The sequence below is a fragment of the Pipistrellus kuhlii genome, unplaced genomic scaffold (genome assembly GCF_014108245.1).
Source record: "Pipistrellus kuhlii isolate mPipKuh1 unplaced genomic scaffold, mPipKuh1.p scaffold_m20_p_9, whole genome shotgun sequence".
Classification (NCBI taxonomy): domain Eukaryota; kingdom Metazoa; phylum Chordata; class Mammalia; order Chiroptera; family Vespertilionidae; genus Pipistrellus; species Pipistrellus kuhlii.
The window spans coordinates 54,041,539-54,054,369 of NW_023425595.1; the positions used below are offsets into that span (position 1 = coordinate 54,041,539).

Consider the following 12,831-nt stretch of genomic DNA (forward strand, 5'->3'; position numbering starts at 1 on the left):
ATCTGGTCTAGTGTGTCATTAAGTCTTCTCTTTCCTTGTTAATTTTTTTTTGTCTGGAAGATCTATCCCATGAAGTCAATAGGGTGTTAAAGTCCCCTACTATGACTGTAGTGCTGTCAATCTCTCCCTTAAAGTCCATCAAGAGTTTTTTTTAATATACTTGGGTGCTTCTATATTGGGTGCAAATATGTTTACAAGGGTTGTATTATTTTGTTGAATCATTCTTGTTAGTATCGTGGAGTGGCATTATTTGTCTCTTATGAATGGACTTTGTTGTGAAGTCTGTTTTGTCTAATATGAGTATTGCTACCTCATCTATTTTTCCTTTCCATTTGCATGGAATATATTTTTCTATTCCTTCACTCTCAGTGTGTACTTATCTTTTGTTCTGAGGTGGGTCTCTCATAGACAGCATATATACGGGTCATGTTTTCTTATCCATTCAGTCACCCTATGTATTTTACTGGAGCATTTAATCCATTTACATTTAAGGTTATTATTGATAGGTATTTATTTATTGCCATATTTATTTTCTTTATGACTATGATCCTCTCACCTTTTCTTTTTCTTAGAGTAAGCTCTAACATTTCTTGCATTACTGAATTGATGGTAATGTACTCCTTTAACCCTTATTATTTTTGTCTGGAAAACTTTTTATTTCACCTTCAACTTTAAATAATAGCCTTGCTGGATACAGTAGTCTTGGATTTAGGCTCTAACTTTTCATTACTTTGAATACTTCATGCCATTCCCCTCTTGCCTGAAGTGTTTCTGTTGAGAAGTCAGCTGACTTTCTAATGGGAACTGCTTTGTAGGTAATTTTCTGTCTCTCCCTTGCTGCCGTTAAGATTCTTTCTTTGTTTTTAACCTTTGACATTTTAGTTATGATGTGTCTAGGTATATAGGTCTCTTTGGGTTCATCTTGATTAGGATTATCTCTGTCTCCTGAACTTGTGTGACATTTCCCTTCACCAAGTTGGGGAAGTTTTCATTATTTCTTTAATTAGGTTCTGTGTTCTTTGCTTACCCTGTCCACTTTCTGGTATTCCTACAATGCAGATGTTGTTAAATTTCATGTTGTCCTAGAGCTCCCTAAGCTATCTTCCTGCTTTTTATTTTATTTTTTTAATATTTACTGCTCTACTGAGGTATTTATTTCTACCTTGTCTTCTAAATCAGTGATTAAATCCTCTGCTTCATCCAATATACTTTTAATACCTTCCAGTGTTCTTCCTGTCACATATATTTTTTTAAGTTTCTGTCTGGTTATTGTTCCTGACCTCATTTTCCCTTTTCATGCTGTTTTAATTTTCACTAAGTTCCTTAAGCATCTTTATAATCATTGATTTTCAAACTCCATGTCTGATAGGTTGCTTGCCTCCATTTCATATAGTTCTTTTGCTGCAGATTCCTTCTCATCTCTCATTTGGGAGTTGCTTCTTTGTCTCCCCATTTTAGCTGATCTTTTATTTGCTTCTATGTATTAGATAAAACTGTTATGCCTCCATTCTTTGTGGGATAGCCTTAGGTAGAAAGTGTCTTGAGGGGTCCAGTGGTACAGTGCCTTTGTTAACCTGAGCTGTATGCTCTCGGAATGCCCCATCTGGGGTGGTGTCTGTGGTGGGAACCCAAATGCTGTTTCAGGCAAAAACTCCAGACACCTGCATCTGTCTGCAGACTGATTGGATTCAGTCTGAGTATCCTCTATCCTCAGGCAATTGTCCACAGATGAGGTGAGAGGTTTTACAACAGGGTGTGGCAATTGTTTCTGCCTAGAGACTAATTGTTATTCTCAGTTTCTTAATGGGCCTCAGAAACTGCACACTGTGGAGCAAGGGGTTTTCCAGTATGGTGGGTCAACTGCCCCACCCCCCTTGGCAAAAAACATCTGGATAGCAAAGGTCTGCCTGAGAAAGATGACCTCCATGGCATGAGGGAATAACTCAGCTCAGGAATCCAGGGTGTCTACCTTCTGAGCTCTAACCCCAGAAGCCCAACCCAAGCTTATGCTTACACTGCTCAGTCCACTCTGCCCTCTCTCTGCTGGAGCCCAACATGAGTGGTACACACATTTTGTGCATTGGCTCTTTAAGAAGGTGCCTGTATTTTCAGGCATCTCTCCCTGGTAGACAGAAATCCTGTGGCTTTTTACAGCCAGATGTTATGTGGATACCTTTCTCGGTTCTGGTGCTCTCTGCTTGTTGGCCCAGCTTGGGGATTAGACCCTAGGGTTCTCAGTGGCAATCCCCCACAGCTGAAATGTCCCTCAGGAACTTCAGCTGCTATCTGTGAGAGCCTGGCCAACCATTTGTGCCTTGGCCCTTCTTACCACGCTCTGTGTGGTCTCAACTTTCTATCCTTGGTTATCAGGATTCTCTCCAGTTAGTCTTTAGTTGATTATTTGGGGTGTTTTTCTGTATTTCAGTTGTAATTCCAGTTTGGTCCTGGGAGTTTGTCTGTGTAGCATCCACTTACTCCACCACTATTTTTAATCTCCCCCAAATTTAGTATTTGAACTGTAAAAAAAATAAAAATAAAAAAATGTAAATTTACAGTTTAGGATCAACCTCCCATCTTATCTTTGGGAATTTTTATAATGGCTGCTTTCATATTTTTGTCTATTAATCCCAATATCTGTGTTATCTTGGTATTGGCATCTCCTGCTTATATTTGACATTTTCCTAGTTATTCAAATAAGTATGGATAATATTCTGAACATCTTGAATATTATATTATGAGCCTTGGGGATGTACATCCTGTGCAAAATTTTGACTTTTTTGTTTAGTAAGTAATTGAGCCACCTTATTTCAGATTATAAATTATGAATAGCCTATTTTCTATTGTATTTCAATGTTATTTCTATATACAAAGCTTTTTCTTTTTTTCTTTTTTTTTTTAATCTATCCTTGTACTAAAAGCTGATAATACACCATGGTAGCTTCTCTCATGGAGCTTTTCTTTGATTAGGGAAAGTAAGCACAATGAATCAAGTAAAATTAAATGCATTACAAGGGAGGTACAGAGAGCTGTGGGAACACATTTCCCACATATTCTTACCTGCCATTCATTCCTCAACCTACTGCTATTAGAACCTTGTGGCTTACACTTGATAAAATGATGTCACCAAAGCCACAAAACTTTCCTTCAATACTAATAAATTCAAGGATATTTTAAAGCCTCGCTCAGAAGATTTCTCTGACATTATTACATTAAAAGCATCTATAAAAGCTTATTTAAATTAGTTGTATAAGTTCAGAACTAACTTAACATAGTATTTGAAGACTTGCTCTGATATATATCGTCTATCACAGGACCAAGCACATTGGATTTAACATGTGCTCTGGAAAAAAAGAAAGATTAAACAGATCACTCAAGAATTTTTACTGTTCATCTAAGATGGTGGCACTGTAGGTATAAGACACCCTCACCTCCTCCCAGGACCAAACTAGAATTACAACTAAAATACAGCACAATTAACCTGGATAACTGACGACAAGCTGAAAAAAAAAGTTTTATAACCAAGTATTTATAGAAAGAGTCCCATGGAGACCATAAGGAAGGACGAAGCACAAAATGCTGGCCCCAGTCCCACAGGCTGAGATTCCAGAGAGCTATCTCAACTGCAAAGGTTCCTCCTGACGAATGTGGTATCTCAATCTATTTCCCCACCTCAGAGCACGAGAGCTGGGAAGAAGTGCTTACATAACATTTGGCTGTGAAACTCAGCAGGGATTGTGTCTGCCGTGGAGAGATGGGAGTCTGCGAGAGACACAGTGCCCTCTTAAAGGACCAATGCACAAAATCTTGTTCACAGCCACTCACCCTGGTCTCCAACAGATGGCAGGCAGAGCAGAGGAGTCAGGAGAGGAGAGACTGGGGTTTGTAGCTCTGGAGAGAGAGTTGAGGAGACAGAGTCTCTGTGCTGAGTCCCTCTCTCACACTGAAGAGGCCATTTTTTTTTTTGGGTGAAGCACTTCCCTCAATATAACATCAGCTAGAGAAATGCAATAGCCCCACCCTCCACATTCCCTGTCATCCCACCCTGTGTAGCTTGCTGAGCAATCAGCTGCCTGGGTTGAGGAGTCCTGGCAGAATTAGGGATTGCCAGTGACTTAGTTGTGTGGTTTTGGGGCAGAGTCAGTACACCTACATTTCTGTGACCATGACAGGTGTGTCCCCATCATGGGAGACCTGCTAGCCCCACTCTCCTGGCTCCCAGGCTCTGCCCTGATGAGCTCTGGCTTCCCGCAGAGTCTGGAATAGACTAAGTTGTGTGGCTCTAACACAGGGGCCATTTTCTCCCTCATGCATGGGACTGGTGCAGAGCCCTCCCTTTACATGGCCAAATCTTAGTCTGTTTGGGCCTGATAAATTCTAGTAGCTTCATTCTGATGACCCCCTGAGGCCCCACTCACCAGAGAGGTCTGCATATACTCAGAGGCTGCCAGGTAGATTTGGTATGCCCTGGGACTTTTGCTGAATGGCCTCAGACCCAGGACTGTCACTGAGATTGAGCCGGTATCAACCTGGCAAATACTTCTTAACCCTGTGGTGACTCACTGGTAACCTACCCCAAGCAACTTGATTACCATGAGAAACTCTTTCAGTGACTGAGCTTAATAGGCAGCCAGCAGGCAGGGGCAGGTGGAGGCAGATCTTGTGATGCCCTGGGCCATTGCTGACCTGCCCTCAATCTCCGTTTTGGTCTTTCTTATGCAATTCAGGCTCAGCAGAGTCAGCCATGAACTTTGGATCACTTTGTAGTCCCAAACACGTTTCCCAGGGCCATTCACAGGCAGCATCTGACATTCACTTGCACCAGAGTCCCTCCCAAGAAGCCCCAGAATTAACACACACAGTGTTAAGCTTCAGACAACATCAGAGTAGGGTCCAATTAGCTTGACAAGTGACACATCCAAAGGGAGATCTCCCCAGGCTGCGTCAAATTTTGCTTGGGGTAGTCAGCACCAGTACAGCATCTCATATACTATGACCAGGATTGATCCTTTCAATCAGTCTGAGGGTTCACACACACACACACACACACACACACACACACACACCAATGCCAATCAAGATTCAATTACAACAGGAGGGCTCACACATAACCAACACATGGAACGTTCCCAGAGCACAAGCTAAGGTGATCAAGGAGACTGTACCACTGGGTCCCACAGGGCACTCAGAGCATAAGGCAACCCAACTAAGTCTAGGAGACATGGTAGATCTATCTAATACATAGAAACTTAACACAAGAGACAACCCAAATGAACAAACAAACAAACATGCCTTAAATGAAAGAACAGAAGAAATTTTCAGGAAAAGAAGTAAATGAAACAGAGGCAAACAATTTACTGGATTCCGAGTTTAAGAAAAAATGGTTGTAAGGATACTCAAGGAATTTAGTGAGAACTTCAACATGAAAAAGGACATAGAAACTATATATATATATATATATATATATATATATATATATATATATATATATATAACATTCAGAAATGAAAAAAATCAAAATATGAAATTAAGAATACACAAGAAGGAATAAAGAGTAGGGTAGATGAAGCAGAGGATTTAATCAGCATTTGGAAAACAGTGTAGCAGAAAACATCCAATCAAAGCTGCAAAAAGAAAACATGATTTTTAAAAAGGAGGACAGTTTAAGGGACCTTTGGGACAACACGAAATGTAACAACATCCCCATCATAAGGCTTCCATAAGGAAAGAAAGAGGGCAAGAGATCGAGAACCTATTTGAAGAAATTTCTCTAACCTGGTGAAGGAAAAAGACAAACAAATCCAGGAAGTGCAGAGAATTCCAAACCAGATTAACACAAAGAGACCCACACCAAGACACATAATTAAAATGGCAAAGATTAAAGACAAAGAAATAATGCTAAAAAGCAGCAAGAGATACAGTTACTTACCTACAAGGGAGCTCTCATAATACTGTTGCTGATTTCCCAACAGAAACATTTCAGGTCAGAAGGAATTGTCATGAAATTTTTCAAGTGATGAAAAGATATAACCTATAATCAAGACTATTTTACCTAGCAAGGCTATCGTTTCAATTGAAGGGAAATAAAGAGCTTTCTAGACAAGACAGACAAAGTTAAATGAATTCATTACCATAAAGCCAGTATTACAAAAAATGATAAAAGGTCTTTGTTAAGAAGAAGAAGAAAAAACAAACAAGTGAAGGAACACACTTAAAAGAATAAAATGGCTATACATACATATTTATCAATAATCATTTTGAATGTAAATGGCTTCAGTGCTCCTATCAGAAGCCATAGGGTAGTGGAATGGATATGAAAACAAGACCCATATATACAGTATGCTCTCCACAAGAGAGCCACCTCAGAATGAGAGATACATGCAGACTAAAAGTAAAGGGATGGAAAAAGATATTTAATGCAAATGAAATTTGGACAAAAAAAGTTGGGATAACAAAACTTATATTAAAGAAAATAGACTTTAAAACAAAGGCTACATTAAGATACAAAGAAGGACACTACATAATGATGAAGATAGCAGTTCAACAACTGAATATAGTGGAACCTCATTCCTCAACTCTCTCCCATCTCAATCAATTCGCTTCTCAACCTGACAACCCTTTCATGCAGATAACTGTATGATCAGTCACACATTACTCAGGTGACATCAGAGAGAATGTGTGAATATGAGTCAGTTTACCACTGTTAATATCTCAGGATATCGTGCTGTGAATATTTTAGTGATTTTTTTTTTGCTTTTGTTGTTGCTTACAATTAGTGTTAAATTTTCATTTTTTACTGTACATTTCCTTTCCTTTTTGTTAAATTTTCATTTATATTTTATATCCTTTTTGTTTTTAAAGTATTTATTTATAGACTAAACAGTACAATAGACATGTACTGAATACAAGAAAGGGTAAAACAGGGATTCATTTGGCAGTCTGGAATGGATTAATTCAATTACATTATTTCTAATGAAAAAAAAATAGGATTTTTGAACAGCCTTCAGAATGAACTAAGTTTGAGAAATGAGTTTCCACTGTATAACTCTTGTAAGCATTTTTTTTTTCTCCTGATATATGAGCACATAAATATATACAGAAAATCTTGATGGACATAAAGGTAGAGATAGTAATACAGTCATAGTAGGGGATTTTCACACTCTGTTGACATCAATGGATAGGTATTTGAGATGGAAAATCAACAAGGAAACAGCAGCCTTAAATGACACAATATATTAGATAGATTTAGTTAATATCTTCACAGCATTTCACCCCAAAGAAGCAGAATATGCATTCTTTTTAAGTGCACATGGGATATTTTCTAAAATATGTTACATGTTAGGACACAAAACAGTCTCAATAAATTTAAGAAGATTGAATGCATATCTTCTCTAACCATAACACAATAAAACCAGAAATCAATAACAAGAAAAAAGAAAACACACAAAGACATGGACACCAAATAACATGTTACTAAACAATGAATGGGTTAGTGATGAAATCAAAGAAGAAATGAAAAGATAGTTGAAACAAATGAAAATGAGAATATAACAGCCCAAAATCTATGCAACATAGAGAAAACAATCTTAAAGAGGCAAAATCAGCATTACAGGACTACCTCAAAAACAAACAAACAAAAAATAAACAAACAAGAGAATCTCAAATACACATTGTAATTTGACACTTAAAGGAACTAGAAAAACAACAAGCAAAGACCAAAGAGAACAACAAAAAAAAAAAGGAAATAATAAAAATTGAGTAGATGTAAATTAAATAGATTCTAAAAATGCAATACAAAAATCTATGAAATCTAAAGCTGGTTCTTTGACAAAAGTAAACAATAATTAACCAGATTTATCAAGAAAAAAAAAAAGTGAGGACCCAAATAAATAAATCAGAAACAAAAGAGAAACATTGTCTCATACACCAGAAGATTGTTGATTTGATTCCCAGTCAGCACACATACTTAAGTTGTGTATTTGGTCCTTGGCTGGGGTGCTTATGGGAGGCAACTAATCTCTCTCTCCCTTCCTTACTCTTCCCTCCCTCTTCTTCTTCCTCACTCTCTATAAAAATCAATAAACATATACTTGGGTGAGGATTTTAAAAAAAACTTAAAAGACATAGAGATCAATGAAACAGAATAGAGAGTCCAGAAATAAACCTACGACTTTATGGTCAATTTACATTTGACAAAGAAGGCAAGAACAAACAATAGAGTAAAGATAATCTATTCAATAAATGGAGTTTGGAAAATTGGACAGATAATGCAAAATAAAAACAAAACACCCCACAAATGAGCCTAGACCACCATCTTATCCCATACACAAGATTAAACTCAAAAATGTATCAAAGACCTAAATATTAGACACAAAACCATGAAAATCTTAGAGGAAAACTTAGGCAGTAAAGTCTCAGACTTTCCTCTTAGCAATATATTTTTCTGATACATTACCTCAGGCACAAGAAATAAAATAAAAAATAAACAAATGGGACAACATCAGACTAAAAGTTTTTTGCCCAGCAAAGAGTCCATTAACAAAATGGAAAGGAAAACATATTTTCCAATGATACATTAGATAAAGGATTAATATTCAAAATTTATGAAGAACTCACACAATTTAACACCAAAAAAAGAGAAACAGTCCAAAAAGAGCAAAGGATCTGAATAGACACTTCTCCAAAGAGGTCAAATGGCCAATAGACATGTGAAAAGATGGTCATTGTCAATCATCAGAATGCACATTATATCCACAATGTGATGTTACCTCACACCTGACCATAATGCAATGAAAACAGATACTATCATCAGTAAATCAAGTGCTGGTGAGAATGTGGAGAAAAGGAAACCTTTGGTGCACTGTTGGTGGGAATGCTCATTGATGCAACCACTGTGGAAAATAGTATGGAGTGTCCTCAAAAAATTAAAAATTAAACTGCCTTATGACCCAGTGCTTCCACTATATATAGGAAGAAACTTGAAACACTAATTTGGAAGAATATATGCACACTTTTGTCCATAGCAGTGTTATTTACTAGTACAATAATCAAGGTTTGGAAGCAGTCCTAGTGTTCATCAGTGGATGAGTGGATAAAAAAGCTGTGGTACATTATACAATGAAATACTACTTGGCCCTAAAAATGAAGGAAGTCTTACCTTTTGTGACAGCATGTATGGACCTGGAGAGTAGTATTATGCAAAGTGAAATGAGCTAGTCAGAGGAAAACAGATACCATATAATTTCACTTATATGTGGAATATAGTGAGCAAAATAAACAAACCAATAAAATAGCATCAGACTCATAGATACAGGGAACAAACTGACATGTGTCAGAGGGGAAGAGGTTTGGGTACTGGCTGTTTAAAGAGATTGAGGAAAAAAATAAGCTCACAGAAACAGACAACAGTATGGTGATTACCAGAGGGGAAATGAGTTTAGGGGATGTAGAGAGGGTGAAGGGGGGTAAATGATGGAAGGAGGCTTGACTTTGAGTGGTGAACATAATACAATGTACAGATGATGTATTTTAGAATTGTACATCTGAAACCTATGTGATTTGATTAACCAATGTCCTCCCCAGTAAATTCAATAAAAATGAATTTTGATTGAAAGGGGGAGAAAGTGATAAAAGTTATAAGATTAAGGAAATATTTTATTTTTCTTGTAAGAAGAGAGCAACTTGAAAATATATAGAGAGTGAGAAAAAGGATCCTGTGGAAATGGGAGAGATTGAAAATATAGGGGGAAGAGGGAGTAAGTTCCTGGAGGATATTGAAAGGGGGCGGAATGGAAATCACAGGTGAGCAGATGGCTTTGATCACTTTTACTCTGGTGCACATATTCGGTTCCAGCCATTTCTGTTTTCTCCCTGGCCTTTTAAGTCATTAAACAATTGGACAAGAAAATCCATATGGTCTTTCTAGCTTTGGATGTCATGACTCTCAGCCAGCTTCTTTAGGGATAAGATTTGCTATCAGAGAACTCTCTCACCAGGGGTAACTGGACACAAGTGGTAAAATTTAGGAAGGGAAACAAATGAGAGCTTTTTTTCTTTCCTGCTGAACTCAACTAACAGTACCTTTGTAAACATCATCTATTAAATTCTTTTGTTTCCCTGAACAATGAAATCTCTCTCGCTAGACATCTGTTTTTCTCTTCCATCAAATTTTGAAATAAAACTGAATTATTGCCAGAAAAAAGTAAGAAAAATTGTTTCATACTAATCTTATTCAGTCTGAATTATATGTGTTGCTAAACTATATATGGAAAGCTTCCCATTTATAGGTAGATATTTTCAACTATAGGTATTAGAAATTATGTATGAAGCTTATAGAGGATAGTGATATGATTAAAAAGGATTATTTTTTTAGTATCAAGAAAATAGGACTATTTAAAATATATTAGTATTGTGACATTATGTATCAGTGTTTCTAACTCTCTGAATGAATTATGTTGATTTCTGAAATTTAAGCTTTAAGAGAGTGATACAACTATTCATTTACCGTAAGCCCAAGAAAGATGCTTTCCCACTTCAGAAGGACATCCTCGTGATGGTAAAGAGAAAGAGCAACATTCCTGGGCTATCAGATGAGCTAGATCAAGATGATTTGACAGGCAGACTCATACATAGAGAGCAGGCAGACAGCTCTGAGATGGGGGTGGGGGTTTTAAGCAAAAAAGAAAAAAAGAACTCATGGACATGGACAGCAGTGTGCTGATTGCAGTGGGGGTGCAGGTGTTTCACACAATTATAAGACAAGTATGCAAATATTACATATTAGATCTTACTATTATTTACTTAGATAATATGCCAGAGTTTTGGATAATTTACAATGTTTTAAAAATAGTATATTCTATCTTTACAACTATTTCCCAACTATTTCATTGCCCTTGGTAGGAACATAGGTATTTCCATTTTAAATTTGAATTTTACCTGTAATTTCATGAAGAACTAGTTTAATTGCATTCACAGCCATTTCAGGATTATTTAAAGATTTTAATCTCAAACTTATTTTTGCTTCGTTTACTAGTGTCATATTTTTTAAGTAATTGCACTATCTGCTTACCTGCTAATTAACTTTTCCCCTCACTCTTTCATTCTTTCCACTTCTTTATTAAGCTGGTTTTCATCTTCACCAACAATGCTTGACTTTGGAGAGGACCATGTGTGGGTAGAATGCTACCTGATTTAATACTCAGAGTGAAGCGTCAATTGCAGGTACCAGCTGCCTGTGAGAGTAGAGTAGAAAACCTGCCTTAGTGTGGAACCACAAAAATGCAGCCACTGGATTGAGGAGTAAATGGGAAAGGGAAAATAAAAGATCAAGAGGAGGAAGGCTTGTATGGATTCCTCTATAGCTTGGAGCTATTTCTTCTTCTGTGACTTTTATTTCTCTTGTGAGAATTGGTGTATGTGGGGAGCTATTTATAATGAGGATTATATTCTGTTTCCTATTTTTAAATGTTTGTTGCATTGGTCAAATTGAGTTTTTATAATAATTGATATGGTGAGGAGATAATGATTCCATCTCAATTCAGATGTTGTAATTTTAAAGAAATGTCTAGTTTTATGAAGAAACTAGAGGCCCGATGCACGAAATCCGTAAAGGGGCTCAACCCTGGAAGCGCTGGCTGCCTCGGCCGACCCTCGCAGCCCCGGGTTCATGCAGAAGGTTGTCTGGATGGTCACCCGGAAGGATGTCTGGATGTTTGCTCTGCTGTTCAGTCTAAATAGCATATCAGCTCTACATTACATAGGATAAAGTAATAGACCAATGGAAAATATCTTTGTAAATAATGGATTTGGCAATAGAGACAGAAGATTTTGCAATCAAATTTATTTGATGAGCCAAAACCAGTTTGGCTCAGTGGATAGAGCATCAGTCTGCGGACTGAAGGGTCCCAGGTTCGATTCTGGTCAAGGGCATGTACATGGTTGCGGGCACATTCCCGGTAGGGGGTGTGCAGGAGGCAGCTGGTCGATGGTTCTCTCTCATCCATGTTTCTAGCTATCTATCCCTCTCCCTTCCTCTCTGTGAAAAATCAATAAAAATATATTTTAAAAAATTTATTTGATGAATCTGAAATTGTATTTTCTTTATTTTATCATACAATTTGCTGTAAATATGAGTTTATTCTTTGTTTTCCAACAATAAATATGTTCATGTATATATTTATAAATTAATAGAATCAGGCTTTGAGAATCTCATGCATTATAGAAAAGTTCAATGAATGTATTGAACATGAAATACATTTAAAGTTCTCAAACCTCCGAATTAAATGAAATATAAATAGTTACTTATTGGTACAATCTATTTTGGGGTTTATTCAATTGGGTTCTCCATTTTCATTCTTTCTCCTTTTGTTTCAAAAAAAAAAGTTACATTAAAAATAAGTTTTGCCAAATAAGTTTTCAACCCCTATTGGATTTTCTTACTGTATTTCATTAGCAACCTTTAATCAAGTGAAAGCAATTTCAATGGATTCATTTTACTTCAAAGAATTTTCCCTTGCCTATTTCAAGTAAACTGACTTGAATGTGGCTCATTCCTATTTTTGAGATACTGTGTCTTTTTTTTCTTCTAATTCTTCCCTGTTATATTTCTTTACTTATTAGATTCCACTAAAGTAGACGTTTCCAGTGTATGTGACCTTCAAACCATCAGGAAAGTGCTATTAGTAGCTGCAAACAAACCCTAGATATCAGTGACTTTCCACAGATGTCAATTTCTCACTCACAGGAAGTCCAATAAAGGTGGTTCTGATGTGGACAACATTCATCATGGTCTTTCAGGTACAGAGGCACCTTGTAACTTGTGACTCAATGCCATCT

The 12,831-nt window shown here is 36.9% G+C and overlaps 1 long non-coding RNA gene across 1 annotated transcript in view; it reads left to right on the top strand.

Moving 5' to 3' along the window:
- Nucleotides 1-12,831, top strand: part of LOC123651869 — a 69,772-nt gene that overhangs the window by 27,837 nt on the left and 29,104 nt on the right. Inside the window, exon 5 of the long non-coding RNA XR_006740836.1 lies at nucleotides 12,616-12,792. This is a non-coding gene — a long non-coding RNA (uncharacterized LOC123651869). The remainder of the gene's footprint in view (nucleotides 1-12,615; nucleotides 12,793-12,831) is intronic.